This window comes from Erpetoichthys calabaricus, chromosome 16, assembly GCF_900747795.2.
Source record: "Erpetoichthys calabaricus chromosome 16, fErpCal1.3, whole genome shotgun sequence".
Taxonomy (NCBI): domain Eukaryota; kingdom Metazoa; phylum Chordata; class Cladistia; order Polypteriformes; family Polypteridae; genus Erpetoichthys; species Erpetoichthys calabaricus.
The window spans coordinates 88,497,229-88,521,893 of NC_041409.2; the positions used below are offsets into that span (position 1 = coordinate 88,497,229).

Genomic DNA, 24,665 nt, shown 5'->3' on the forward strand with positions numbered 1-24,665 from the left:
GAAACCCACGCAGACACGGGGAGAACATGCAAACTCCACACAGGGAGGACCCGGGAAGCGAACCCAGGTCCCCAGATCTCCCAACTGCGAGGCAGCAGCGCTACCCACTGCGTCACCGTGCCGCCCTATATTATATTATATTATATTATATTATATTATATTATATTATATTATATTATATTATATTATATTATATTATATGTGTAAGCCCGTGCTGTAAAAAGCCCAGGCTCTTAGAAACCATGGATTCTGGCACTTCAATCAATCAGTGGCATTGGTTGTCTATCAGCAGCTAAGTGAGGTTGTGTTTTCTCGGTGGTTTCATTTTACCGATGTGCTCGGCTCTGTTGTCTATCAGCGGCTAAGCGAGTTTCTCTCTTGTTGGAGGTTTTGTTTTACCAACGTGCTCGCCTCACTTGTGTATGAGCGGCTGTAGCCCCTCTGTATCATTCCTCTGCGTTGCCTCGCACTTCTGGGCCGGACAGACAGACACACACACATTTCCACGTGTAGACGTTTATATATAAGATTATGACTAGGGGTATCTGCCACCTCCAGAAGGAAAAAAAGGACAGTCCACTTTCTCAGCTCTTTAGGTTTTAGATCTCGATGTCAATAAAGGGAAGTCTCTTAAAGAAATTCGTATTTTGCAGAATTTACACCCAGCGCTTTCAGGAGCTGTTGGGCATTTTTTTACATTTTTAATTGGTATTTGTTAATTTTATTCATTTTTTCAGATGTTCATACAACTCTGGTTCCATACACAGTGTATGTTTGCAAATCCCACTTTCCCTTAAAGTGCAATGCTGAGCCTGCACCTGTAATCAGCAGTGAGGGGTGTCAGACAGGTATTGTCATAGCGGTTAACTTAATTTCCATAATCCATTATTATTATGATTATTATTTCGCATTATTTGTCTGACACTTTTAATTAAGGCATTACACAAGATTTGAGAGATACAAGTTTTGCCTTTCCATTTGGAGCACAGGCAAGTCGCTTGGTGTCAGTAGTGGGATTTAAACCCACAACCTTGGGGTTTGAAGTCCTAAAGGCTTTGCCACTACACCACACACAGTAGATTACATTTTGTTTAATGAGGCCATTGCCATCTTGTCTTATTTCAAAGGGTGACACCATGATTTCTACCAACATGATGACTGATGGAGCACTGCACACAATGTCCAAGATTTTGGATTCAATAAATAATAATTACTGTTTTTGTGCATCAGATAAAATTTAGGTTTGTTCTTGTTCCTTGTACCTTGTCACCTGCTTGGTGACACTGGCGTGACTGCCACTCAGTTCATCCATCAGTTTTATGAACTTCTAGTTTTTTTATTTTCCCTTGGGTTATGTTAAACCTTCTTGCCTTCCATTATCAAGTTTCTTCCTGTCGTTTCAGTCACTCTGCTACTTAGCTGTTTCAGACCCAGTCTACCTTTTGATCTTTATCTCTTTTTTTGTTTTTTTACATCCATTTTCCACCTTAACAATTCACATATTAGCATCATTTACAGAACATTGAACTAAACAGACAGAGGGAACTATAATCGAACAAGTAACAGATAAACCTAGCTAACAAAAAAAGAAAAGAAACAAAATACTATAAAGAAAAAACACAAACCAAGGGTGTGACCCGCATGAAACCATTTCAGAAATGATACCGTGGCGTTTTCATACTTTGCATTCTTCCTGTGATTACTGCTACTTTGTTGATTTGGTCACTATATCAATTGTTATATTCCTTAAAGCTCTTTTGTAGTTTGATGTCTGAGTTTGAGTGCACTGCCTAGTGTGACGAGCTCCTGTACGAGGTTTGTATAAAGCAGATGTACATGCCAGCACACACACCAGTTTCTTAGCCCTCACACACACTTACATCTTCTCTCATACCAGCACCTCGGTCTGCTCTATGTACAGCGTCAGCTGCCTCTTTTAAAGGGTGGACTTCCAAGATCCAGCAGAGTGGGGGCTCCAAGGCTAAGGATCTGTGCCGGTATCTGGAAGGCTTCTGGTTTAAATCCAAAAGAGATCCTATTCTGCCAGGCCCTTGAGCAAGACCCTTAACCTGCAATAGCTCCAGGGATGCTGTACAATGGCTGACCCCAAGGGGTATGCGAAAACTAACAAATTCCTACTACAAGAAATTGTATAAGGTGAAATAAAGAACAAAAAAAAAAGTTAGATATTCCAGATGGGAAAGGTAGCGTCAGATCCTGAAATTTGTCACTCCTGCTTTTCTATTTGAACCTCAAGAGCAATAATCCTTCCCTTAGGCTCTTTGAACATTTTCGAGATGTAGGAGGAGGACACTTCCTTGCCAACCTGGAGAAACTCCACACTGAGGGTTAGCCCCAGGATCTAGAAGTGGAGAAACAATAAACAGTAATTCACCATATTGACACAGTAGGGCAAAATGTGAGATGGCACAGAGGGTGCACTTCACTGCTTATGAGATGATCTGCTTGTAAGCATCCCAAGGTGCACAACAAAAGTGTAAAAAGTATTAAGAAAGAAAGAAAGAAAGAAAGAAAGAAAGAAAGAAAGAAAGAAAGAAAGAAAGAAAGAAAGAAAGAAAGAAAGAAAGAAAGAAAGAAAGAAAGAAAGAAAGAAAACAACCAACCACCCTATTGGCTGAAATTATTTTCATTTTTACCAAAAACCAATAAATGTCAGCCCAGAGAAGAATGGCTGTGAGTTACTGAGAAACAGAGATGACATCACAGTGGAAACTACAGTACAAAACCCCAGAGCCACAGAGAGCTGAGGTCTGACTGGAGTGAGCATGCTGTCCTGCCAGCTCGTAGACGTACTCCTCCTCCTGCTCGCCATCAAGTCCGCCAACTGCGGGGGGCAAAGCTCTTCAGGTGAGCCACCCTTCATGTCTATCTGTCTATCTCTCTGCCTGCCGCTGCTCTTCTCTGATAATTTGCCTCTTTTTCTCTGATCCTCCTCATAAGCCGAGCGAGGCTGAAGGTGCAAACTGGACTTTGGGGTTTTGTGTGGTTCTGATTCCAAGTGTTTAATAGAATTAAGGAGAAAAGCTGGGATTTATTTCAGCAGTGGACTTATAATAGCAATAGCTGTGTGAGTGCTGCATGGGCCACTCGGTAAAGTCAAGTTGTACCCGGAGCCTCTTACTGTAATGTAAAGTAAGGCAGTGCCAGCCTAGCCCAGTCTGGGGGCACACAAGAAGTTCAACCACATTCTGTTATCCTACATCCAAATCCAAATCCTATTATGTGATATCATCTATTGTTAAATTTGGCTCTGTATTTGTAATATTTTTATTTTGCTATTATACTGTTTTGAGGATTACTTGTGTGCTGTTCTGTGTATTTTATTGTGTTGACCCCCTTCTCTTTGACACCCACTGCATGCCCAGCATACCTGGAAGGGGTCTCTCTTTGAACTGCCTTTTCCAAGGTTTCTTCCATTTTTTTCCTACTAGGGTTTTTTTTGGGAGTTTTTCCCAAAAGTCAAGGCTGGGGTGCTGTCAAAAGGCAGGGCCTGTAAAAGCCCATTGCGGCACGTCTTGTGTGATTTTGGGCTATACAGAAATAAATTGTATTGTATTGTATTTTTTTTTATCTTTTCCTTTGACCCCTATGGGTGATGTACCCTGGGCGGCACGGTGGCGAAGTGGTAGCGCTGCTGCCTCGAAGTAAGGAGACCTGGGTTCACTTCCCAGGTCCTCCCTGCGTGGAGTTTGCATGTTCTCCCCGTGTCTGCGTGGGTTTCCTCCCACAGTCCAAAGACATGCAGGTTAGCTGGTTGGTGATTCTAAATTGGCCCTAGTGTGTGCTTGGTGGGTGTGTGTGTGTGTATCCTGCGGTGGGTTGGTGCCCTGCCCAGGATTGATTCCTGCCTTGCGCCCTGTGTTGGCTGGGATTGAATCCAGCAGACCCCCTTGACCCTGTGTTCGGATTCAGAGGGTTGGAAAATGGATGGGTGATGTACCCCAGCGTTCTCCTCTTTGCATGTTGTTTCTCAGGCCAGTGCTGGGTGCTGTGGTTAGCCATGCGCTGTCTTTCTTTAAGGAAGCGTCTCTGGTGAGGGGTACTCTATAGGGTGGTCCAGATCTAACTATGCAACTTTTAATGCAATGCAGGAAACAATGCAAGACAAAAGAATTGTTTGAAATATCTTGCAATAAACGAATGCAGGGCAGGTGCTGCCATCTATCAGCAAAAAAATCATTTTAGGTGAATTCTCTATGCAATAAACTTAATAAGTTATAGCGTAATGAAAATTGCATAATTGCATAATTAGATCTGGACCACCCTGTACAGTCAGCTGTGTGGAGGCTGGTGAGGCTGTTAAGGCAATGTTCTCTTCGTTAGGTCCCAAGAGTGAAGCCTTTGTGATGTTTACTGTGATCTCGACACTGACAATGTTTTTCTTTGTGGTGAGAGTTTCAGTCTAATAAAGCGAATTGCAGCTCCTTTCAGTGATGTAATTTACTCCGAAACATCTCCAAATAGTAAGCTCTGCATATTTATGTGGTGCCAGCAAGTGCGAGCAAGCAAGAAAAGGCCTGTCAAAAAAAAATGTCCATTTCAATTAATCAGAAAATAGTATCTGTCCATCCATCCATTTTCTGCACCCGTACTTTTGAATTTTTTTTGACATATGGGCGGTGATTGATAATTTAAGTACCTGAGTATGAAAGAAAGCAGCAAGCAAGTCTGGGATTGGTGTGACATGTCCCGAGGTTACTCATGCACAGTGCGAGTCTAACATTCCAAAAGACAGGAGATCAGGATGGTCCTCATGAGAATCATGCAAGAAAATGCTAGATTTGGATCAACGGTCAGTGATAAAATATCTCACAAAAGAAGGGAAAAAGCCAAAGGAGATCCATGAACACAGGACCGCACTCTATAGTGAGTCTGCCCCATCATCCTACAAAGTACAATTTTGGAGCAAGCAGTTTAAGTGGGGTAGAGAGTCCATTCAAGATGACCCTTACACTGGATGTCCTGTGGAAGCAACTTCCATACTGTAGAAATGTGCCAGAAAGTTGAGGATTTAATTTTTTCAGACAGACGAATTCAGGTTTCCCAAATAGCTGAGGAAATGGGCATCTCGATAGATACAGTTTGGAAAAAAATTTAATGGAAAGTTGGGCACATCAAAGGTCAGAGCAAGATGGGTTCCAAGAATGCTGATGCCATGTCAGAAGGCCGCGAGGCTCCAGTGCTGTCAGGAGAACATGGAGATGCTCCGTGAAGAACCAAGTGAATTTTTTTTCAAGATGAGACTTGGGTCTGTCACTGAGGTTCTGGGTCCTAAATAGAGTCAGTGCAGCGGAAGCACAAATCACCACACCAACAAAAGTTCAAGACAGAAAAATCTGCAGAAAAAAAAATGGCAACTGTCTTTTGGGGTAGTGAAGGACTTCTGCTTCTGGAGTTCATGCCACACAAGACAACCATAACTGGGGAGAGTTACGTCAACACAATGATCGCTTTGAGAGAGTCAATCAAGGAGAAAAGACGAGGAAAACTCCCAGCAGGCCTGCTGCATCTTCACGACAATGTGTCGGTTCACATGTCACATCAATTACAGGCTGCCATCCAAGAAGGTGGCTTCCAGCAGCTGAACCATCCACCCTACAGTCCTGAGCTGGCAACCCTCAGATTATTTCCTCTTCTGAGATTTGAAGAAATCTGACAGTGGACAATGGTTTTCAAGTGAGGAAGACATCACAGCTGCTTTGAAGGTCAAACAGAAGTGTGGACCACCGGGGCTCGTACAGCCGCCCTAACCTGTCACAGACAGGCAGACACAAGTTTGCCACACAGCACACGATTCATTTACAGTCGGGGAGCCTTTCTTTCTCCCCACGGCACAGTACCTAATTAGCACCTCACAATAACACACACTCATTTAGACACTTTCTTCTCTCCTTCCCTCGGTCCGATCTGCCACCTCTACTCCTCTCCCAGCAAGCTTTGTCTTCCTCCTCCCGACTCTGGCTCCCTTTATAGGGCACCCGGAAGTGCTACAGGTGCTCCCAGATCCTCTTCCGGCAGCACTTCTGGGTGTGGTTTAGAAACTGCCCAGGTGCCCCCTGGCGGTGGGCACGGGCCCCAGCAGGGTTGAGTTTCTAATCAGTGAGCCAGGGGGGTTGCCCTCTTATGTTCTGGGGGAGGTTTGCCCTGAATATGCCCTCTTCCCTGGTCCTCCAAACACAGGGGCGTCCCGGCCAGCCACCACAGAAGGGGTTACTGCAGGAAAAGTGGATGAAGTGTATGGAGTTAGCAGGGGGCTAGATTGAAAAATAAAACAAACATTTTTTGTAAACTGTTTTCTTTCCTACTGAGGTAGATAAATTATTGAAGACCCCTCATACTTTACTAATCCCAGAGGCAAAATTGTCTTCTTGCAAGACCTTTGAAGGCCAAAGCACAGGGTCAGCCATTGTACTTGTGAAGTGTTCAGGTTAAGGGCCTTGCTCAAGGGCCCAATGGAGTAGTATCTCTTCTGCCAGTAACAGGATTTGAACCGGCAACCTTCCAGATGGCTCCACAGATCCATAACTTCATAGCCAGGGCACTGGCTACACATCTGCATTTATAGAGTTTACCAACCATTGAAGCCTTTAATTCTGATTTCTGTGTGTCCCCCATTGCTCTGAGGTGCATTAAAGTTGAGTTTGACAAGCTGTTCTAAATTAGGGGTCTGCAAAGGCTTGCGGTTTTTTTGTTCCAACTGGATGGCTTAGTCAGAAACTGATCCTTATCAATAAGAGACCTTATTTAATGTGATGGCTTGTTAGGGTTTTCATTCTGCCACGTCAGGTGATTCATATCATCCAAATGAAGCGGAGGAGTAATTCTCTGTCCACTTTCTTCCCTTCAGTTTAAAAGTGTAAATGAAAATGAGCAAGATGGAGAACTGCTTGTTCCTTTATCACTTGCATCTTATTGCTAATAAGGAGGCATTACAACCCACAAATTCAGCTGTGTTGGGGTAAAATAAGCAATTAAGGGTGGGAAATCCTAATAGGTGAGACAAGAGAATTGTAGCTTTAAAATGTCATTTGAGTAATAAGTGCTTCAATGGCGAGAATGGACTCGTTGTTAAGAAACTGGCTTTGGAACAAAAACCTGTAGCCATTAGAGCCCACCAGGACTGCCTTTGTTCTAAAGGAAAACGTGTTGAAGGGTCTGAGACTTCAAGCATGGTGTGTTTGTTTATCCAGCTTGATACTAAGCCAACACTTTGAAAATTTTCAGTCGTCACTGTAATGTTTTTCATAGGACTCAAAGGGACTTGTTCGTGTGGACAGGCCAAGTTAAAGCCTCTCAATCCATTTTTATTGTGACGAGATGTGGAAATAAATTGAAGCCACAGGCCAGTGGAAGGGCAACACAAACAGGAGGTGCAGAAATACGTCCACTCCCACCCAGGGCTGGCGCCACCATTAAGGCAAATAAGGCATTCACCTAGGGTGCAGATCATAAGGGGAGGGTAAAACTCAGCCACACAGGTTAGCCCACCGAACACTCGGTTGGCCTTGAGTCCCATTGTTCGATAGAGAACCGTTGTTTGCGCTCTGAGGTGGTTTGTATTTTGTGGACCACCAGCCGCCCCGACCCTGACACAGACAGACGCGGGACATGAGTCCAGCACACATTTTTTTTATTCTCCTTTTTTCCCCGTGGGAAACGCTTTCCCCCTTTTCCCACGTGTACAGCACAGTCACAAACACAAAATACACTTTACCTCTTCTTCTTCCTCCTTTCTCTTTGTCTTTGCCTCCACTCTTCCTCCAGCCAGCTTTTTCCACCTCCACCTGACTCTGGCTTTCGGAGTAGTGGCTGCTGGCTCCTTTGATAAGGCACCCGGAAGTGCTCCAGGTGCTCATTACCCTAATTCTGACAGCACTTCAAGGTGTGGCAGAAGTGCTGAAATTAAGGGCTCAGCAGTAGGTACAGCACCCCCTGGCGGCGCCCACGGAACCCAACAGGGCTGCACCAAACTCCAGCTCCCATGGAGCCCGGCAGGAGCCTGAGTCACCACTGCAACCCCGGGATGGCTGGGTTTGGGGGGGTTTGGCTGCCACCTAGTGCTCCAATGGAATTAATGCTCTGAATACGCTCCCTTCCCTCAACTTTCCAACGTAGAGGTGTTCCGGCTGGGCCAGGTACTTAGCCGTATGCCACAATTGTTTTTATTTATAAACCGATAATTACAAAATAAGAAAATAAAATAAAATGAGACAGAGTTAGAAAGATATACATACCGGCTTAATACTTCAGATGTTGCGGCTAACTCTCGCGTTTTAAGGGCTTTGTGTCTCCGTATCCAAACTTACTTGGGCTCAACAAAGACACAAAACCGACTTGTAGACCTGACGACAGTTTCTATTGAATAGGACTTAGCTTTCACACTGGATCGAAGCAGAAGGCAAGAACAATTACATTTTGGTTATGTAATCTATGTGAAACTTATTTGTGTAATGAATGTGTCAATTTAAATTGTTGCTTCCTTTTTCCATAATTTCAATTTAAAACAAAAAAGTAACTTATTAGTAAAACAAGGGGTGCACTAATAAGCTTGGCCTAGGGTGCAAAATAACAGCACCGGCACGGCTCTGACCCCAAGGTCTTCTCTTCACCCCGGCTGCTTACCGTATATACTCGCGGATAAGTCGGGACTTGATTTTACCGTATAAATGTCGTGTCGGTCGTATAAATTGAATGCAGATAACTCACGCTATTGGTCCAAGAGATTACGATATGCTAACGCCCACTTGAGAGAGTCACCACGGAGCACACAGCCTTTTTTTTATGTATTGTGACTACGCGGTAATACCTGAACTCTTCCGAAGTGACGTTTGCACTGTTTTGTGGTTTTTGTATCTCACACCCTCACCCTTATTGTAAGAGCATCCCTTATCTACGATGGAGTGAAGAAAATGTGAAGCTGGTTTTAAATTAAAAGTCATTGAAGTGGCGAAAGAAATTGGTGGCTGCGCTGCTGTAACAAAATTTGACGCGTCTGAGAAACTGATGTGAGATTGGAGGAGGAAAAAAGATGTAAACAAAAAATTGAAGTGTCATATTTCTGAACGGGCGTAAAAGACGGGGTCTGATTTTTCGGGTTTGAAGACTCGACTTATACATGAGTATATATGGTAGTTTAGTTTAGTTTATTTATAAAACACAACCAACATTGACCAATGTGCTATACATTACAATAAATAAGGAATAAGGAACAACTTTCTAAACCAGGATAAAGTTAAACAAAACACATTAAACATAAAATACAGTAAAAATATTAAACAGACCAATCCCAATTAAAAGCCAAAGAGAAAAGATATGTTTTCAACTAGGATTTAAAGCTGCAGCAGGCCGGACCATCAGCAGGTAGAAGTGGCTGTTGCAAAAGCTCACTCACCTCGAAGTGTTAGTTGTGTCCTCGAAATTACTAAGAACGAGCTAAGTTGGCGAGATGGAATGTAAAGGTGTAAAAGTTCAGTGAGACAGGAAGGTGCCAACCCATTTACGTACATAAAAACAAACAAGGGCACATTTTAAAATCAACCCCATAACGGACCATAAGCCAAAAAGGAGAGGCTACCACAGGAGAAACACGGTCGCGCTAACGTGTGCCAGTCAAACGTCCAGACGCAGCATTTTGGAACAGTTGCAGCTTGGCTGTGTTTTCGTGATGGTATGTGCACCTCGGCCATGACAACTGGTCTACAGTGATCCAGATTCACGGATTCCATCAGTACCTCATCAAAAAACAGTCTGAAAAACTGCAGCCTCTTAGTTGTACTCCAGTTTCATCAAGTGAGTGCGAATATGGTTGGGTTTATCACAAATGAATCGAATTGACACTTGAATGAGAGCCTTGTCTCCGCACTTCTCTTCATACGATTTGTTGGCCCTCCACTCACACGCTTCAGTCCTGAGAGATACGTTAATTCATGAGGACGACGATCAGCCATTGACACTCAAAGCAAAGCAATACTAATAACTCTTTACAATTATATAGCACTGTTCTCACTACTCAAAGCGCTTTGCAAACTCCATGCTGGGAGGACCCGGGACAGAAACCCATGACCTCCTTACTGTGAAATGCAACCGTAGAATTAGGAAGAGTGCATTTGACGGAAACCTTTAAAAAGTTTGGCATTTTACGTTAAAACTCAATCGAGTTAAGCACTGATTGCTTTGCCGGACAACATAACAACTTTTTTGTGGAATATGAAGCTTGTTATTAACTTGCGCTTGATATTCTTCAATTTCGGAAATTCTGTGTTTGTAATTTTAAGCCGTCAAGCTCAATATTATGCAGTATGGTACACCTGACGATCTGTCAGTTTCAAATTTTAAACGTTATGTTTCACCAAATCAACAAGACATGTAGCGCTAGGACATTCAGCCTTTATATACTGGCAGACATGATCCAAATGCTATGCCAACACACTGGCTGTAGCTGAGATTGCTGGGTAACCCCAGTGTGCAATGACAAACTGGCGTATCACAAGGTAGACAGGGAAGCCATAATGTACGTTAGATACACACGTGTAAAGTCTCAATGGGAATATGACCGAGCCCCAGGGGAGCTTTGTGGCCTGAAGTTAGGGAAGAGGCTGACATAACATTTAAGGAGAGCATCTTTACCGCCACATACATGTAAGCCCTGTAAAGTTTAAAGGGTTAGGTGAGGAGGACTTTCTTATCCAGAGTGACATTTAAGGAAGTCACAAATATTTCAAATTATTCAGCGAGCCCAATGAAATAAGCTAAGACACAAAATGTAATCAGAGGATCCTTCCCATGGCGCTGTAATACCAAGGTAACCTACGGTTCAAAATACTTCTAGCACTGGGCATTAAAGAGTTCACATCTGAGTCAGAGAACGGCATGGGGGAAAACAGAATTGGGGTCCTGTTTATCATTATAGTGGATAGGTGGTCATCAATGACTCTTCACTCGTTTTCACACCCATTGTCCATTTGCTTTGTCCTGAATCACGAATGATTTGTTAGTTTGTTTTAATTTCCAGTTATTTCAGTTGTATTTCAAACTTTCAAGCCATCCGGAAGTAACAATAAACTCCCAGCAGGTGTGTCATGGGGACTTCTTTCATTCAGCAGAACATTTTTTTCCAGGGATAAATATCATGGAGGGTCAACAACCATTGTGTTTGTGAACTGTGACATTTTCCATAATTATTTGGCTTATTTACCAAACACAACTGCATGACTGAGTGCTCTGTCCAGGGCACACACCAACGTGCTCCAGTTTCATGACAGTAGACATGTCAGGTGAGTTTCATTCCATCATTTACCCTCCAGTAGCCAGCATGTGAGCGGACCTCAATTTAATTTATCTCAAATCACGTATCTACTGCCTCAGCTCTTATTAATACATGTTAATAATGTTCATTTTAGAATGTTTAACATTTACTACATACAGTATGTCACAGTCAGTGTGCTTCCTTATCCGCATTACGTGTGAAAATGATTACATTGTGAGGACACCTCATCGGGGCACATCACTTTCTTTGCGTTAGATTAGGGGGGTTGATCGTCGGTCTCACAGACCACTGCTATTATATTCTCGTCACCTTCATTTGTATTGTCATTGACCCAATCACATCAAGCTCTGAGCCTGAATCAGGTGCAGCTAGGGTAGCTCTGATCGATGGGTGTAATCACCCAAAATATCTTCACAAGCCAACCAGGCAACCCTGTTTAGTTTTTGAGATCAAATAAACAAGTGCAAACAAAAACAAAATGCCGTCTCTGGCTTCTTCTAATGCCTCTTAATGTAGTCTTTATAATTTAGGCCCGATCTGAGTCGGGGTCAGAAACTGGGAGCTTCATCCTCAAAAAAAAGGACACCTCCTGCCAGGGCCGATCATCTTTTAAAAGACTGGGACCAGAAGGGGCGAAGCCTACTCTGTATATGTCATGTGACCTCACTGGGTGTCTTCTCAGAACTGCGGGAGGAAGAGGCCGAACAGTTAGCAAACCTGCTTGGTCTGAGCTCTGAAGGTGATCCCCAAACACCCATGTGTGACGCTGGTAATTGTGTGAGCTGTTTAATGCAAAATAATGCTGAGTGGCATCAGGACAAGTCTCTGAGTGTCCTTCAGTGGCCCACCCAAAGCCCATAGAACATCTGTGGAGAGAGCTGCAGATGGCCGTTTACAGACGCCTATCACCCAAACTAATGGTGCTTGAGAGGATCTGCCAGGAAGAATGGGATAAGCTGCTTAAATTCAGATGTGCAAAACTTCTAGAGGCTAACCGAGAAGACATGAGGATGGAACTGCTGCCAAAGGAGTTTCTAGATAGCACTGAGTTAAGAGTGTGAATGCTTCTATGAATGAGAGATTTCAGTGTTTGATTTTTAATTAATATGCAGGCCTTTCTGAAAATATGCTTTTCCTTGTGAATATGGGTTACTGAGTGTAAATTGCTGTACAAAAATTACAAATTTGTCCATTTAAAATGAAATCTACAACACAATAAAATGTGCAGAAAGTGAAGGGGTCTGAATACTTTCTGAATCCACCGTACATGCTTTTGTGAAGTAGAGAAAATGGTGTGGAAATTCAGGGAACGCAATCCTCCTAGTAACCCTTTCCTTAAGGGGTTTTTTTGTCCATGTTAATATTCATTGTCCATATTACAGAGTTTTGCTAATGTTTGGCCCAATACACACATTTATATATTTGAATCATGCTCATATTTGAATATTTCTTAATGCAAACCTTATAACAATCACATATATATATATGTATATATATATATTACTGTATATACAGTATATATAGACATATATACATATATGTATATAAAAACACACTTTACATACAGTAAAGATATATGTGTGTGTGTGTGTGTATTGTGAGTACCATTTGGGATAAGGACTGATGTTCCGACCTGGATGGAGGGCGTATATATTGTGGACCGCCAGGGTGCATACAGTCGGCCTAACCTGACACAGACAGGCAGAGAAGCGAGTTGCCACACAACACACGTTTTCTTTTTCACAATCCACAACTCAAAGTAAAGCACCAACACGAATGCACAGTCCTCTCCTTCCTTCTTCACTCCTTTCTCTGCCGCCTCCACTGCTCTCCCAACAAGTTTCATTCACCTCCTCTCGACTCTGGCTCTCCAGAAGGAGTGAGGCGGCCCCTTTTGTACTCAGAAGTGCTCCAGATGTTCCTAGACCAGGTATGGCGTAAGTGCTCCAGCCCAGGGCTCAGGAACTGTCCAGGCAGCCCCTGGCGGCGGCTACGGTCCCCAGCTGTGAGCCAGGGGGGTTGCCATCTAGTGTTCCAGGGAAGGCCCACTCCCCTGGTCCTTCCATCACTGGGGCCCCGGCCATCCGACACAATATTTATACATATATCTCAGCCAGATTTCTTTCTGGTCTTTGTACTTGACACCACTGCTTGTTCCATGAAGTGTGGTTTAATAAATGGACAAATAATAAAATAGTAGCCTGTTAGTTGCACTGCAGCCCCACTCCACAATAGCCCCTGTTTACCTTCAGCATGGAGGTTTTCATGTTGTCGTCTGTAGATATGTGGAGTTTATTCTAATTGCTGCTGTGACAGGCTTTTGTCTCAATAAAGACACAAACAAATGGATGTCTACTGAGGTGTATCTTCCATAGTGATTTAGGATGGCACACATTACTGTTTTGTTTACCTTCTTCTGTACGACTCAAGGACTGTGTCTCTTTTGTTTAACAGTATCCTCTCAGAAAGGTGATGGCAGCAATACTCTCCTCCATTGCCTAACAGACAACTTTTCAAACAGCCAGAAGACTGAATGCCTGCCCTGCAAGGAATGCAAATCAGGTACGGCTAACCATTACTTTGAGGAGAGGCTCGGTTGGGGACTTACACTTTACACAAGTACGTGGTAAAAATGAGAAATGTATTTTTACAAATAGGGAGTATCCTACATGCCATCGTGGGCTCCCTCAAGCACAGACCTACCACTTCTACTTGGACAGTTTAGAGCTGACATTCAATTGAGCACACGTATCTTTGAGATCTACCAGTTTTATGAACCTATTCCTACCTTGATTTTCTTAGCACCTTCATACAATTATAGGGTAATGAGGAATGGGAGCCCACCAACTGCCAGGCCACCCCAGGACAGAGTATAGAGAAGACCTGCATGAATACAGAGAGAACATTCAAACTTCAAAGACAATCAACTCTGAAGATGTGAAGCATGTGACCTCTATCAGCTGTACACTTGTGGGCTCTGGAGAGGTACTGTAGAGTAGGTCGCTGAACTAAAATAAAAATAAGATTTATTCACAAAACATATGAATAACAGTAGCAGGAAAAAGAACAATGCAGAGATAAAACAAGACCTAAGCATTCATAGCACACTCACCAACACACCTCTTACCTCATCCTGGCCACTGGTCATCCTGCCAGCCAAGCCCTCACTGACTGCTCCGATCCCAACTACACATTCATCTGAACTGGGAGGAGAAAGTCCTTTAAAGTCCCATCCCTGCAGCACTTCTGGGACATCCTAAAATCTGATAACATAAATGGGACCATATTCCCGAATTTCCCCTAAGCAGATCGAGTAACATCACTGGCCCTCTTGGGGAACAAGTAATGTCTTCTGGTGCATCCTCAACTGTCCATCCACTAATATGAATACCCGTGACAGAGCGGGTTATCGCTGGCCTCCCTTCCAAGATGCTGCTACTTGAGACCCTTCCTTGGCGGCCTGATCTACAATTAGGGAATGAAGTCTTTTGCCCCCAGAATACACATTGAATTATTCATTCAATCTTGTATAACTAATTTTTAATAGCTGAAATTTAAGAAAGATGCCCACCCACCCAGAGGGTCTAATGCTTTGAATGGGAGTAATGAATTTTCATTGGTCATAGATAGATAGATAGATAGATAGATAGATAGATAGATAGATAGATAGATAGATAGATAGATAGATAGATAGATAGATAGATATGAAAGGCACTATATGTTAGATAGATAGATAGATAGATAGATAGATAGATAGATAGATAGATAGATAGATAGATAGATAGATAGATAGATAGATATGAAAGGCACTATATGTTAGATAGATAGATAGATAGATAGATAGATAGATAGATAGATAGATAGATAGATAGATAGATAGATAGATAGATAGATAGATATGAAAGGCACTATATGATAGATAGATAGATAGATAGATAGATAGATAGATAGATAGATAGATAGATATGAAAGGCACTATATGTTAGATAGATAGATAGATAGATAGATAGATAGATAGATAGATAGATAGATAGATAGATAGATAGATAGATAGATAGATAGATATGAAAGGCACTATATGATAGATAGATAGATAGATAGATAGATAGATAGATATGAAAGGCACTATATGATAGATAGATAGATAGATAGATAGATAGATATAGATAGATAGATAGATAGATAGATAGATAGATAGATATGAAAGGCACTATATGATAGATAGATAGATAGATAGATAGATAGATATGAAAGGCACTATATGATAGATAGATAGATAGATAGATAGATAGATAGATAGATAGATAGATAGATAGATAGATAGATAGATAGATAGATAGATAGATAGATAGATAGATATGGAAATTTGGCTCTTAATGGAAGCTCTTTAAATAAATGAATAAATACATAAATGGGTAGATAAGTAAATAAATAAATAAATATACTCGTACACACACTCTCTTTGGTCTGAATGACTATAAAGCAAGAAAATTCAAAAGAAAAAAAAGCTCTGACTTGGTTCTGTTATACTAGCTACGTTACCTGCAGAAGACAGGCAATAGAATAAATGTAAAAATATTTGATTTTTGAGATCTCTTGCCTGCCATGTACCCTACATGTCCTCCTACACCTTTCTTCAATATCCTAATGTGTCTTGACTTCTCTTAGCCGGCAGTCCTATCTCAATCGCATGCCCATAAAGCTTGCTTCTCAGGCTCAGTTTTTTTGAGGCGCGTTGCTCACCTCCTGGCCGCTGGGCCCTCATTACCTTAAACTTCATTCGTATTCTTGTAAATACTTCCCATCTTTGAAGGTGACTCTCAGCGTTCCTCCTCTTGCCCGCCAATTCCCGTCTCGATCGCATTTGACTGAGCAATCAAAATAAAACAAACCAAATCAGAGTAAAGCCAAACTGGACAATCAGATTGCTTGAAGGGACCAGACACACATGCACACACACACACTCACATAGAATGTTGAGTTTTATTTACAAAGTTGATAGACCCATTCATAAAACACACCATCATCTCACACTTTACAAATATGGACGCATTTTACAATAAACAGTAAATTCAAAGGCCACCCAATCACCTCTAAAGACTAAAGTACCCATAAGTCATTTTTGGGTCAACTTTGCTACACCCTTGAACTCCTATAATTCACAACACATGCCTTGTTGCTCCAGGTCAGGTATTTGCCAAGGACATTTAAACACATTTGAGGAACACAAACCACTCTGCTCACAAAACCTTCCCCATCTCTCAACAGAAAATAACGTCCTGTATAAGAAAACGTGCACACCCACCTCGAACGCCGAGTGCCAGTGCAAAGACGGGTTTGAGTTTGAGAGTAAAGAACAGAATCTGTGTGTGCCGAGGCCACAGTGTCGAGAGGGAGAGCAGCTGAGCATTGAAGGTATGGATCTGGAAAAGGGGGGGGGCCTAATAAGGTGGGGTTCTAGTAACACAAGAAAGCATCCCTCAAGGGGAGTGGCCTATGAGAGTGGGTGGGAACACAACAAAGGGTAGTGGCCCAATAGCATGCAAGAACAAGGGCCAAGAAAAGAAGGTGTAAATTATAAAGGTCTGGAGTTAAAGGATGGACAAAGGAGAAGGACTGGAGCCAAATAAAGAAAGCAGGAACACCATAAAAGTGTTTCAATCTTCATTAAAAAGAGATGTCTTTTATGTCACACCTGAAAAGTTGGTGATTTTGATGGATTTTGTTTATTAAAGACAGTACCTTTACAAATGAACAAGATCTACTTATATAGCCACCAGTAATATTCTGTTCCTTTCCCTCCTTCCACTCCTCCAGGTGAGTGTCCCCTTCTGCCTCCTGACTCTAGCTCAACTGGAGGAGGCTGAATGGCTTCCTTTAATGTTGGCCCCGGGAGTAGTTCTGGTGCCATAGCACTGAATGGCAGAAGCACTTCTGAAACAGGGAGTTCATCGCTCTGTAGAGTCCTCTGACAGCACCCAAGGACCCAATGTGGTTGTTCCTCAGGACTACAAAACCCATGGATACCTTTGGGTGTCCATACTGGGTCCATGCCAGAGGAGCTTTGCCATCTATTATGATGGAGAAGAAATTGTTCCGGATGAAAAATCTCCTCCTGTCCATTCACTAGGGCCTCCCCGCCAGGAAAGACTTCATCAACCAACCTGGCCTGAATGTCTGTCCATCCAACTTGGCGCCTACAATATACTGTATACATCATTCAATAATTATGAACTGTTACTGACCCAATTCTGTTCTTTTTCTCTTCTCTGTCACCTGGTGCCATTGCTCTACTGCCAAGCTGTTTTTAGAACAGACATCAAACATGCAGCAAACTGTAGTCCTAGAACAATGCCAATGCCACAAATCTAAAGAATGTCAAGATTAATAATGCTTAATGGAAGATGCCTGATTAGGCCAGGGAAGAAGATGGATTCGGCGCTGCTTCAGCTCTGGCCAAAACGTGACACTCAGAATGTGATTATATTTTCTTCCTCTTTGCAGGCAGCAATGTCTTCACATATACGTGTGTCCCCTGTCCACCCAACACCTTCTCAGACACACCGGCTGGGAACTGCAGGCCACTGACTGAGTAAGTAACCGCTGAGCGTGAGCAAGAGTAAAATTCTGATCATTGGCCACCTTTCTTGTCACCATCAAGAGAGAAGGAGAAAGTGAAAGTACATTGAATAGGCGGAACTGGAAACCATAAGCTGGGGTGTGCAGATCTGGCCAAGTCTACACATTGCTCAGTGTCATCCTGCTGCTGCTGTTGCTGCTGCTGCTGCGGTTTGTAAAGCTGCCAAGTCTGATGGCGTGCCTTTGATATATCAGGTGCAGACAATTTAGATTACAAATGCCAAAAAATTAAAAATACAACAATGCTCAATTAACTGCAAAACTTAAAAATGGTACACACTTTTCTTCTGTTAGCAGCCTATGTTTATATAGCACACTTTTTATTGATGAATTTTAATGCTCTCATTTTTAGAGACCTGAAAGCAAATGACTTTATTAATACCATCCTCCCATCATCTTAATGTATTGTATAGTTCCTTTCAGAGTCCACCCATCCATTTACCCACCTGTTTGTACAGTTCAGTGCTGCCAATGACCAGTGCCAGTCATGAACTACTGTACAAACAAGGCAAACTCACTCCCAGAGGGCAAATGTAGAGTGATGTGAGTGTCTTTGTAATTGTGGTGGAAAAGTTGAGTGTCCAGAGACCAGGCCATGCAGACACTTCACACATGACTGTCAGGATTAGGAGTGCAAACCTGGGGCAGCAGAACTCCCCTTTCATGGCCTGAGCACTGCATTACAAAGAGAGTGCCCAGATTTTGCTCCACCTTATGTTGCAAATCATTCTGTCATGCCATTCCTTCATTAGGAAGACCTGCATTATGTTAGAATACTACCTTCACAAACCTGTCCCAAGAATCCTATCAATACACAGGCTATAAAGGCTGCACCCTAAACTCCTTGCAGGTGCTCTGCCACGCGACCTTCTCTGGATCCAGTTTGACACCTGTGTTCATTAAAATGCTCAATGCGTTCAGGTGGTTTTGGTTTGGACCTGGGGACCTGGGTTCGCTTCCCGGGTCCTCCCTGCGTGGAGTTTGCATGTTCTCCCCGTGTCTGTGTGGGTTTCCTCCGGGCGCTCCGGTTTCCTCCCACAGTCCAAAGACATGCAGGTTAGGTGGATTGGTGATTCTAAATTGGCCCTAGTGTGTGCTTGGTATGTGGGTGTGTTTGTGTGTGTCCTGCGGTGGGCTGTCACCCTGCCCGGGATTGGTTCCTGCCTTGTGCCCTGTGTTGGCTGGGATTGGCTCCAGCAGACCCCCGTGACCCTGTGTTTGGATTCAGAGGGTTGGATAATGGATGGATGGTTTTGGTTTGGTTTTTTGTCGTCTTTCTGTCTTTGTAATTGGTAGTTCATCTTCCTCCCTCCTTTATATTTATAGCCATAGATGTATCATCTCTCAAACTATCCCATCATCAGACTAGGATTTTCTCTTGGGCACCATTGTAATTTGACCAGTCTTAAATAGGTATAGAAATAAAATCTCTGGACTTCTGTGAGTGGTCAGGAAACAAACTCAGAATATTTTTTCTATCTATCTATCTATCTATCTATCTATCTATCTATCTATCTATCTATCTATCTATCTATCTATCTATCTATCTATCTATCTATCTATCTATCTATCTATCTATCTATTATATAGTGCCTTTCCTATCTATCTATCTATCTATCTATCTATCTATCTATCTATCTATCTATTATATAGTGCCTTTCCTATCTATCTATCTATCTATCTATCTATCTATCTATCTATCTATCTCTATCTATCTATCTATCTATCTATCTATCTATCTATCTATTGAAAAATGTACAATATGTATTAACAGTGCATGCACTATTTCATGTTTACAGCATCTCGCAGCACATAATGAAACTATACAGAATAAAGTTGGTTAAACAAAAGACTGAAGCAGCACGTATTGTCAAGACCTGGGCACACAAGGACTAGACATTACGCTGCTTGCCCCTTAGGGGCTTTCACTCAGGTGAACCTTCTAGAAGAATCCCAACCCCAGCATCTTCTTGTGAGATTTTACCTTTTTTTTACGGGACAAGAGGATGCTCAGGCGTTTCGTGACCTTTGAGTGGAGGTCAGACATTGCGGGGCCAGTAGCGATAAGGTGTGTTAAAATCCCCCCTACTCCTTTGCCAAGTGGGAAGCACTAGAGACAGCACCTTCTCAGCCACAGACAAATGCGCTTTGACTCTTCTTCTTCTTTCTCTCTTTTGTGACAGCTGTCAAGCCTTTGATTTTATCACCGTCACCCCTGGCAACCGAACCCACAACACAAAGTGCGGATGTCACAAAGGTAAGCTGATGGCTGTCTGTTCAATGTGCAGTACCAGACTGTGGTGGGAGACATCAGTTCAGTTGAGGGGGTGGGGGTGTTTGGGTAAGTACATTAAGTCAATGATGATGATGACATGCCCACTGCTACCCCATGGCCGTGTCGTATCAGACAGACTCCTTGTCAGGCCACTTTTGAACAACCTCCTGAGCTGAGTCACATTGTCACTGAGCTGCTTTAATTTCAAGAGGTGTACATTGGGAGAGTGGGCTTTGAATCCCTTAGGGTATTACATATGCAGTGGGCTAAGAACCGGAGGGTTTAGTTTACCATAGCAGGGATACCACAATTGGGTGGGGGTGTTTAACGCATCAGGTGTGGAGGTGGGGTTTCATATTCGTCACAACTGAGTTGCTAAATAGATAGGGTGGGTGTGAAGGTGAGGGGCCAGAGGGGAGACACCAGACTTGTGTGAAGTTCTGATTCAGTCTGTGGTTTGAAGGATGAAGGGGGTTATTGGCGAATCAAACCGCATTGCTTTCTATTATGTAGCACCCTTGTCTGCCCCTTTGTGCCCCCCACAGTAGTACTTCTGTCAGTCTGCAGCCCCAGCTATGGAGAATTGCAGCAACTGAAAACAATGATGGACTTTTAATTTGTCCCTAAGCATGAAACAGAACGAAGGATGACAAAGCACTGCCAAAGGTGCCATCGTTCTATGGCTTGCAGGAAGGCAGTTTGGCGTCAATGTGCAATCCGTATTTAACCCATCATTATAAACGTGGTGAATCATAGTGGTTACAAGATTGCCAGGTGGATCTTAGTGGGTGGACAGGACCGTAGAGATGGAGGAGGTTACTGGTCTATTCCGGTGCCAGGCCATTTAAAGCTTTTTGGATTAATAAAAGAAATTTGTATTCCATCCTATAAGACACAGGATCTTAAGTGATGGCGGATCTGGCTGGATGTTGACGTTCACTGTAAAGACTCTTACAGCAGAGTTCTGAACCAACTGGAGCTGTGATAAAAGATTAGTAAGGGGCATCTGCCAGTAAGGAGTTACAGAAGTCAATGCAGAAGGTTATAAAAGCATGGCCAAACTTCTCAGGAGGAATGAGCTAACATGGGATACATGGCAGAGGTGAAAGTCAGGAAGTTTCTTAATGTGATTTATGTGGGTGGAACTCCAAAAGGACACCAAGATTCTTAGCAGAAGAAGAAGGCCTGAGAATATCATCACCAAGAGTGACTCTGGGTTTGCTCTACAGGTAGAAAAGGCAGAAAGACTCACTGACCGTGTTTTCCCCATTTACCATTCTAATTATTCTGAAGAGAGTCCTGAAGATGACCCCCAAACACCCGACATTGGTTAATATCTGTGTGGAGTTTCTACAGCCTCCCTGTGTCTATGTGGGCTTTCAATACAGAAACTCCAGTTTTTCTCCCACATTCCCAAAGATTAGCAGGTGATTTTAAAGTCCCAGTAGGAGAGTTATGGAGTCTTGCCTTTATCTGGCTCCCTGTCCAGTGCTGTCCCCTGCCTCATCTCCAGGAGTTGCTGTGACCACCTGATGTTTAATAAGCATTATGCTCTGTTACTAAAGTCATTACTACTGTAAAGTGTTTGTGAGATTCAACAGAATGTTAACTACATTACAGGCACAGCATAAAGCACTAAGAACCGCCCCCCTCATCGTCTTATTGGTCAACAGTAACAGTAGTGTGTGTGCGGCTTGACAAATGCAAATACATTTCTGAATTGTGATTGGTGGCACCTGACAGGCTGCTATGTGGGATCCTGCATTCATTCATTGGATGATTTGATGGCAAACATGAGAATGCATTTTATATACGTATCTGTTTAACCTTGTTTTACATTTTTTTAGTTCAGGATAACAAATTGGAAGTCTGATTTTTATTTTCAGTCATTTTGACAAAGCTGTTTTTTTTTAATGTCTTGTTCTTATTATTTTCACAATGCTCCAAGTAACACCCCATCAGAAAATTTTATGGTTCAAAGGTTGATCTTTGATGGCTCACGACACTTCACAGAGATTCTCATTTATGTTTTGTGTAAAAATCAACTTTATCACAGATGTTTCTCGTAAAATTCCTTAGGAGAAACAGCTTTAGTCAACAAAAAGGAGTGCAAATTGAGAATTCAGTTTGACAAGCCTGGCTCATCTTGTACCTCCCACAGTCCAAAGACATGCAGGTTAGGTGCATTGGCGATTTTTAAATTGTCCCTAGTGTGTGCTTGGTGTGTGGGTGTGTGTGTGTGTGCCCTGTGGTGGGCTGGTGCCCTGCCTGGGGTTTGTTTCCTGCCTTGTGCCCTGTGTTGGCTGGGATTGGCTCCAGCAGACCCCTGTGACCCTGTAGTTAGGATTTAGCGAATTGGATAATGGATGGATGGATCATCTTGTGTGATCTCTTTCAAGCCTTCCATTTTTCTTACTTATGATTGCACTGATGCCCTTACCTGTGGTATCTTACAAGATCTGATTGGTTACCTTTCCTTTGATTTTTCCAATTGGAGTAGAGGCAGATGAAGTCACGCGGTGGTGTCAGTAGTGGGATTTGCACCCGCTACCTGAGGATCTGAAACCCAAAGCCTTAACCACTATGACACTTTGCCTTCCTTGTCTTCTTGAATCAGTACGACCTAAGTGGAGCACAACAATATAAAAGAGGACAACTAATGGCATTGTTCTGAATCAAGGACTACAGTTTGTGAAGGAAACCAGGGCCTCAGAGAGCCCCAAACCCCCAAACACAAAAGAGTCCCGAGTTCAAATAATGGAAAGTTTATTCAATTCACTTCCACAAAGTATCACAAGCATACAATATATAGGTGGTCTCTCCTCACAATACCTCTCTTCTTCTTACCACCGCACTGCCCTCCTCCAGTTGAGTGTTGCCCTACGTCCTCCCAGCTCCAACTCGCCTGGGTAAGGGAGTGCGGTCCCTTTTATTACGGAGTGTTTCCGGTGCCAGGGCAATTGCCCGATGTAAGTACTTCTGGATCCCCATAAATTGGGGAGCACATCTCCCTACAGCACCCCCATATGGCACCCATGGTCCCCAGCAGGGCTGTATTGCCGGACTACATCTTCCAGCATTCCCTGCTGGTTCCCAAATGGGCGCCTTCATGGAGGCTGCTGCCATCTATCTATTCTGGCCATCCCTTCTGGGTCTGGTTCCTCTCTCTCATCCCTGGTTAGGATGCCTGCCTGCCTTCTAGGAGCCTTCTGTCTGAGTAAAGAACCATCCTCTCTTCTGGCTGCAATGCCAGTCCAGCCCATGTGGCATCTACAAGTTTTGTAATCCCAGTAAAGTGTTTTATTGCTCTGTCCATACATTTCACCAGATATAACAGAACACACAATGCAAGTACTTTCAAATGGCAAAAAAATTGTCAAGACACTATTTGGATGATCTGAGCCCATTGTGTGACTTTGCTGAGATCTCCGCTGAAACTCAACAGGAGACGCTTGTGGAATATTTTTTCCTCAGAAGAAAAATCTGAGAAACAGGAGACAATAGACAACATCTCCATTTTATTTCTTTCTGGTTTCGTTGTTGTCAAGGAGAAACCAAAAAGATATTAAGGAGATTTCTTTACTGATGTTTCATTCCTATGGGAAGACCTGTATCCTTCATATTAACATGTCATTTTAGCTGCATGTCAATACTCCTCACAGCACAGATGTGAATATCATGACTACTGATGCTTTAGAAGAGTTTGTTACGGTCCTGTTCCTTAAGAGTAAATGAGTAATCAATGTGTTTTTGCAGTACCTAAACTACAGTGTTACCGAGTCATTGACTGCCTTCATTTCACCAAACTCAATGATTAACTGCATGTGGATTCTTCTTCCAGATTCCTGCCTCTCCAGGGTACCTCTGCTGGTGGCCTCCTTGCTCTTCACCATCACATTAGTGATTCTGATTGCCAACATTCTGCTATGGAAGATCATGTACAAGAAGCAAACCATTCATTTTAAGCCTGGTAAGTGTTTAGCTCAAAGCAAGCAATTTAGCACGGAGCATCCGTCCATCTTCTCCATCTTGTGTTTCCTAATGTCTAAATAAAATGTGCGAAAGTCATACATCCATAACATGATATTCTCAAAGCAGAAAGGGTATGGTTTGTCAGGGCTCACTTACACACGCGCACACACACACACACACACACACACACATACACACGCATGCACACACACAAATACACTCATGTAAAACTGCTCAAAAAAATTAAAGGAACACTTTGAAAACACATCAGATCTCAATGGGAAAACAAATCCTACTAGATATCTCTACTGATATGCACTGGGTAATGTGTTAGGAACGAAAGGATGCCACATCGTTTAATGGAAATGAAAATGATCAACCTACAGAGGGCTGAATTCAAAGACACCCCGAAAATCAAAGGGAAAAAATGATGATGCTGCAGGCTAGTCCATTTTGCCAAAATTTCATTGCAGCAACTCCAAATCGTACTCA

At 42.8% G+C, this 24,665-nt stretch overlaps 1 protein-coding gene and 1 long non-coding RNA gene across 2 annotated transcripts in view; both read left to right on the top strand.

Annotated features, from left to right (window-relative positions):
• Positions 1–24,665, top strand: part of ubr1 (ubiquitin protein ligase E3 component n-recognin 1) — a 149,157-nt gene that overhangs the window by 107,643 nt on the left and 16,849 nt on the right. The window lies entirely within an intron of this gene.
• Positions 17,710–24,171, top strand: LOC127526006 (uncharacterized). Its single transcript, XR_007933631.1, has 3 exons — positions 17,710–17,879; positions 20,110–20,183; positions 24,043–24,171. It is a non-coding gene; the product is annotated as an uncharacterized LOC127526006 (long non-coding RNA).